Source organism: Heliangelus exortis, chromosome 16 (genome assembly GCF_036169615.1).
Source record: "Heliangelus exortis chromosome 16, bHelExo1.hap1, whole genome shotgun sequence".
In the NCBI taxonomy this organism is placed as follows: Eukaryota; Metazoa; Chordata; class Aves; order Apodiformes; family Trochilidae; genus Heliangelus; species Heliangelus exortis.
Window position 1 is genome coordinate 6,557,079 of NC_092437.1, and position 6,985 is coordinate 6,564,063.

The 6,985-nt window shown below is 40.6% G+C and overlaps 1 long non-coding RNA gene across 1 annotated transcript in view; it reads left to right on the forward strand.

The window, feature by feature from the left end:
- The window catches only part of LOC139803685 (uncharacterized), a 33,929-nt gene continuing 26,944 nt past the window's right edge, over window positions 1–6,985 (forward strand). Inside the window, exon 1 of the long non-coding RNA XR_011729118.1 lies at window positions 1–139. This is a non-coding gene — a long non-coding RNA (uncharacterized lncRNA). The remainder of the gene's footprint in view (window positions 140–6,985) is intronic.

Sequence of the window (6,985 nt, forward strand, 5' to 3'; positions counted from 1 at the left end):
GCAGATGCTGGATATCCATGCTGAGAGGGAATGTTGGAATTAAAGCATATGGAGGGGATGTCAAGGATTCTGTCAAAACAGAGTCAATGGAAAAGAATGACAGCCCTCTTGAAACTCATCTTTGATAGGTCCCTGTAAGGTATGTAAGAGGCAGTGATATGCAGTTGCTGATATTTCTCTACCATTTCAATAATTTGCAGTAACATTCAAAGTCTGTAAAGTATTTTTAATCTGTCTTCTGTAAAAGTAATTGTTTTTTTGGGAGACTAGTAAGGCTGTCTTTGTATATCACTTACAACTTTAACTTCTTCTTTAACTTTAATGGTGAAGTTTACCATTAAAATTCACTAAAAAGTTGCCTTCTTTAGACATGCATAAAAAGGTGCAGAGCTGGACAGGGATTGAGGGACCAGTAGTGTGAGCAGGTGAAACACAGCTGTGATTGTACTTGTCAGAGTTTCAGTGGGGAAAATTCATGCTGTGATTTGATTGTGGTCTGATTCTTGTTTGCACTGACTCTGCTATATACTGCTAGAAATGGGTAGGATTCACTCTTGAGTGGGACTGAACAAAAGACAGGCTCTGTGAAGGCATCCACTTAATTAGCTTCATCTAAATCTGAAAATAATTATAAACTCTTTCTGGTACCTCAGTTCCCTTGCATAACTCTCTGTATAGCCTGTGTATATGTTATTTTTGTCATGAAGAGGCCTTGTGAGGATGAAGTTAATTCAGTGTTTCAGATATAGGCTATTTTAGTTAGAATTTGTTGTCATAATAGTTACACAAGCGGATTAAAATATTCTGTAACTTGGCAGCAATAAAATATTAAAAGATACAGGTGTTGTTCATGAATGATCAAAGAGTTTTCCACCATGTTTTATTAAAATGGTTTTGTTAAAATGAAAAGAAGACAAAAGAAAATACAGAGCCATGTGCTAATCCTTTCCTTTGTTGCTTAAGGGAAATTTCAGTATTAAGTAGCAATTACCATATCATTTGAATAGCAGTTGCAACCCATTGATGTTTAAAGTAAAACGTGCAACTACTATAATCAGAAAAACAGATGCAAGTGTCTCTCTTTAAATGTAACTCCCTCCTTGCTGTATCAGTTTGATTCAGGGTGGAAAACCTGATCAGACTGTTAGGAACATAGAAGTTTATTCTTTCCTTTCTTTCATAGTGATAATTTGTTCAACAGCAAGTGGCCTGAGCTTGGCAGGAGTGTGAGTCAGGGTCCTGAGCACCGCAGCCTCCGCAGCTCTGGATGTGGGGAAGGGACACAGCTCCTGTCTGCTCACCAACCCTTCTCTTGCCCCTGGGGACAAGAATGGCCTTTTACTTCTGTCTGTGTCCGGTGGCATCTGAGTGCAAGTCTCTGCACATTTTTGTAAACAAGCAATAACAAAAATAAATGACATTTAGCATTTTTAGATCCCAGGCCAGTGTTTTGTTAGTGTGGGTTACAGTGCTGCAGGTTAGAGTCCCACTGAGCTGCCTGGGCTCTGCCATGCCAGGCTTTGGTTGGCTGCAACCATTCCTCAGAAGGCTTTTTCACTCAAAAAACCCCCAACCAAACCTGTTATGATATAGAGAAAGAGTTTACTTCATCCTTTGCACTTTAAAATCAAACAATGAATGCATGTTGGTGGTGCTTTTCTCTGCTTGGTGTGTCTGAGCTGCTGCTGTACAACAAGAGCCAGCTTGGGATTTCATCAGATTTATTTCTGAGGAAAACTGTCCTCCTTGAAGAGGCAGAACATCTCAGGAAAAGACTTGGGTTTTGATCAAACTGAAGTTAAACTTCAGTTAGATAAAATGAAATTGATGACACTTTGGCTATCATCCACCTGGGTAAAAGGATCCTGACACTTTCTGTAAGGTCAAACCCCTCTGATGCATCTGGGGAGCTGTGTCCTGGGGCAAGAGAGGAAAGTCAGGAGGGTGCAGCCCCCCAACTTCTCTTCAGCTCCTGTTGCCATGATGCCAGGCACAATAGGCTGCAAGGGGGGAGGCTGAGGACCTTCCCCATCTTTTTTGAAGTTCTTTCTAATATTTTTTCCCTGGATGGAGAAAGAACATAAAATGGATGAAGTTTCCCAAACTGGCTGCTGATGGGATGGAAAACCATACTTTACTTCTAGAACACTTTCCTGGGAAAAGGCTGTTTGGGTTTTTATGAGTATTTTTCCTAGTCAGGTGACATCTTATGGAAAAGGATTTCCATCTTGTGCTCAGCTGTGGTAATAAAACCCTTCTGCTGGGGGTTTTAATAGCAAACAAAATACTTTTAATAAGAAATAATGCAAATCTGTCATAGTCCCTTGTGAAGGTAAATGTTGAAAACCTCACAGAGTCTGCTTGCATTTGTACTTGTCTGTGTCTACCTGCTCAGAGGTAAAAATGTTTCAGGACTAGCCCCCCCAGAAAGTCATCTTTGGAACAAGTCAGATTTGTAAAAGGTATAATATAAACCATTTGTGACCATTTGTGACAGAATTTTCAGTTTTGACAGATTATACAATAAGTCAGCCTCAGGAGCCCAGTCTTAGAATTATTTGTAGCCTTAGAAGAGAGTCAATTACTCCTGAACTTCTGGGAAAATTTCTGTCCACATCCAAATATTTTTGCTTGGACTGTTTTCTATTCCAGGATGACTCTTAGGCTCAGTACATCGTCATCATAACTTCATGCAGATATTTGTTCTTCAGGACAAATTTTGAAACTCATGCTCTAATCTTGAAATAGTAAAACGCTGCAGGGTTAAGTGCTGGAGTTCACTGGAAAATCTGCTCACTTAAGTGGGAAAGATTTTCTGACATATTAAAACCAAAATAAATTTGGAAAGGTCATTTTAAATATTAAGAACTTTGACTGAAGGGCAGAGCTGTGTGTGCTGGGGAAGCTCAGAGCTGCTGGCACTCAGTATCCAGTGTAGGATGTACCTCTGGTGCCCTTTTAATGACCTCTGCTGTACAAATACAGGTGAAACTGTTGAATAATTTGATTCTTATGTTTAATTAATATCGTAGTTGTCCACTTGTATTTATTTGTCCACTGTGATACCACCACTGCTTGCACTGAAGATATTACAACTTCAGGGAGAGCAGGACCAGCCCCCTGTATATTTATAACGAGAGTTACATAAAACCTCAGATCAAATTCTTATAGATACATGTAAGAACTTTATAAGTTCTTTTTATTTTGAGGGCTTGTAACTAAAGGAGATGTTCAGTGTGTTCCTTAGTAGGTGCCAAAAAGCTTATTTTCAGAAGTGTCTGAGTCTCAGGGAAAGTCAATGACCGCTATATTTAATCTGAAGTCTAGGCAACTGCTGCTGAAATCAAGACATGTTCTTTTTGTAGGAATAATAAGGAAAAAAAAAATCCAACATTTATGCAAAGAATCAGGAATCATGAATATGACTTACATGACACAGTAGATTTTTTTAAAAAAAAACATTAACAAAACCATCTGAGGTTGTGCTTTAAATGTTACTGTAAGAAAAGTAGAAAATAGGGAAAAAACCTGAACTTTTTGCTGCAATATTTGGTAAATAGATTCCAGAAAAACCTACTCCCAAAATTCACACACAGACCCTGTTCTATTGGTAATTGCAGTCTTTGGGAGTTTTTGCCATTGCATTGTCTCTACTGAAACAGGATCCAGCTTATTTTTTTTCTTTTAATGTGGACCTTAATCAGAAGAACACTTAAGGAGGAAATTATTTTTTCTTTTCATTAAAAAAAAAAAATCATCCAAACAACTGGTTAGTTAAAAAAGTATTAAATATACATGAGGAAAAGCTTCCTTAAATGAAACAAATCTCTCATTTTGCTTTTAGACCATCCTGGGGAGTGCTGTGTTTATGCTATTTATTTTAAGTGCCAGAACTTTGTGTCAGATCAAACCATTAGCAGCTCCCCAGGGAGCAAACAGCAAAGGGCCCAGCACAGCTTGGGGCCGCTGTGATGAAACAGTTTCTACACTTTTGCATTTTGCCACAGGAAGCAGGTGAGGAGGAGAAATCGGCCAGTGAGAGGAGAGAGGCTAAAAAAAATTATTTGCCAAGGAAGGGAGCAGCTGAGCCCTCCCAGGGTGTGTGTGGAGCAGCCACTGGGGATGGAGCTGGGTCCCTGGGCACCCCCAACCAAAGCTGGAGACTGAGCTTCAGCAGACTGTCCCTGGGGTCTCTCTCTGCTTTTGGGGCTGCTCTTAGAGTTACAGTATGTACATGGGTGGGCATTTCTTCTTTCTAAGTTTTGGGAGCTCATGCATGGTCCCTTGCCCATGGTAAGGCCAAACTGAGGAGCTTAGCTGAGCCTGCTGGGAAAGATGCTGGCTGAGAGATGAACAGATTTTTTTTTTCAGTTTACTGGATTGCTTGTCTTCTGTTTTGAACTACTCTGTAGTTATGTCCTTTGAAAAAGTTTGCTTCATTTATCTAGTTCTTCAGATTTACGGTGTTACCCAGTGCACTGTATTTGTTTTGGTGAAGAAGTGGGTTATTTTCTGACATTGCATTGTCAGATGTCCACTTGCTTGTATGGAGGTGAGGTTTGTGCACCTGTTTGTGTTGTCACTTCAAAAACTTTGCCCTGCACAAGTCACTGTAATCCCTCTGTAATCTCTCCTGTATTCTGCAGTTCTGACCACAGTGAGTGGACACCATCTGCCCTGCTTCTGCTCTTTCCAGACTTGGAGAGGGCTGTTGTGTGCAAGTTTTTGTTTCTACAACCTCAGCTCTTCAAACTGTGACAAGGAAAGTAAATATGGGAGAGAACTGGCTGGCCAAATGGTCTGTTGTTTTTTTTTTTTCCTTTTATTACCAGTTGCTAAGAAATGCCTGAAGGAAGCTTTTGTGGTGTTAACTCTCCACATAGATGGCTGTTGAGTGGCTCAAGTGTGGCCTCAGGAGAGAGGGAGCTGCATCCAAGGTGAGGAACAACAGGGACCTGAGCAGGTGTCAGCAGAAACTTTCAAATAGACAGGGTAGTTCTGGTGATGTGGGTTCTCCTGGGCATTGGCTGTGCCAGGACACATCCTAGGAGAGCTTCCCATGTCTGGAATGGGCTCTCCTGGCTACTGGTCTTGGTGCTGCTTGGACTTGAAATCTCATGTTTTGCAAATCCAGTGCAAAGAGTGGAAATCAGGTGTCTTGATCAGTGATGGAGCTCACGGTGCCTCAGAGCAGGGGTTTCACCTTTCTGAACATTTGTTTGTTTCTCTGGGCTAGACACAGTGCAGTGGGGTTTATTGGTTTCATTTTTTCTGCAGTTCCTAAGCTTTGACACCAGGCTGCCAGCTTTTAACAGCAGCATCCCAGAAATACTGGGATGACTGGTTAATGACTGGTTTATTAGGTTATGGCCTTAGGCAAACCTGAAAACATAAACAGCCCATTTTTTGAGCTAATGACTCCTTTTTACTAGATATATAATTTAATATGTGGTAACTTTCATGCTTAATTGTGCTCTTCAAAGCTTCTTTTGAAGAAACTTTTTGTGCATGCATGTGTATAAAATGCTGGGGAACTGGCTGGCTTCACTGGCTCCTACTCTGTGTTTAAATCTAGATAGTTTATTTAAGAAGAGTTTAATTTAGATATGGGTATTTCCTCCTTTGCTCGTTCTTTCAATATTTTTGAGTACTTGAAGAATAAATAATGGTGAATTACCAACCTGTCTAAAATGGCATAATTTTATGCCCCATTGTAGCTTGATACGTTGTTTTGGACAAGACCTAAACCCTAAACCAATGTCCTGATCAACGAGGCCATTGTGCCAGTGGCTTCCAAATGAATGCAAGTCCTGATCTCAGAGTTCTGGCTCTGTTCCAGCCTGGTTCACATTTTACTCAATGGCAATTCCCACTTCTGTTCTTGCTAACATCAGTAGGAACAGAGACAGACCACTGTAAAGTGCTGCTAATCCCACGTGCCACTTCCATGCAGCATTTGTAAAGCATCCTGGAATCAGTTTGGATGAAAAAGGCTACACATGTAAGATGTTTTTCATTGGTGTCCCAAATCTGGTACAATATAAATGAAAAAAGGTTAAAAGTTTGTCAATCAGGAAAATTTGAGGGGGGCTAGGCAGCTGATTGAGAAGGATAATAATGAATTTGGTTTTCTTTCTGTGAGCTCTAGTGTCCCCTTCATGGAGATTAAAAATTTCCCGGTACTGTTTTCAGCTCCACAGAGCAAGCAAAAGATAATCTCCTGCTTGGATATCCTCACACCACTGCAATCTGCTAATAGGATCTCCATACAGTTTTGACTTAACAGGCACTGGGAGAGGATAATCCTGTTTATTCGGTCATCCAAAACACTGATGATCTGAGATAATCAGTGGGCTGAGAGCAGGGGAGGAGGAGGAGGAGGGATGTGAAGTTCTCTTTGTCCTGGTGGTTCATCTGGTCAGATGCTTTAGTGCTGGGGAATGGTTTGATCTCATGGGAGGGTACCAAAAACCTCCTCACTACACAAACCACAGCGAAGCCATCCTGGTAAAATAATAGCATTTGGCAGAGTCTGATCCAGATGTGCTCAATAATTTTAAACTGTTCCTTTTGTGACTGATTTAATATAGAAGGACTCAGATCAATGTACACATCGGGTACTTTGTACAAAATACTTTGGCTTTCTGGTGGCAGTGGTTGTGTGGTAAATGGTTCATCTCTCAAAACTCATGTTTGATAAAGTTAGATAAAGATAGTGTCTTGTACTTGGAACCAAAGCTGCTAAAAGTACAGCTAGTGCCATTTTTGCTAGGCATGAGGCACTACATTTTCATATTTGTATGTGGCCACTTGATCTCTGTGTCCATAGGAGCAACATCACATCTCTTTCCAAATAATGGAATCTGTAGGCACTTTGCCTGCTGAGCCAGAGATAAGCCTTGAAACTGAGGTGTACAGACTCACTGGAGAGGGCACATTGCTGACCTTTCACATTATTTTCTTTTTCTGTTCTTGTGATCATTAA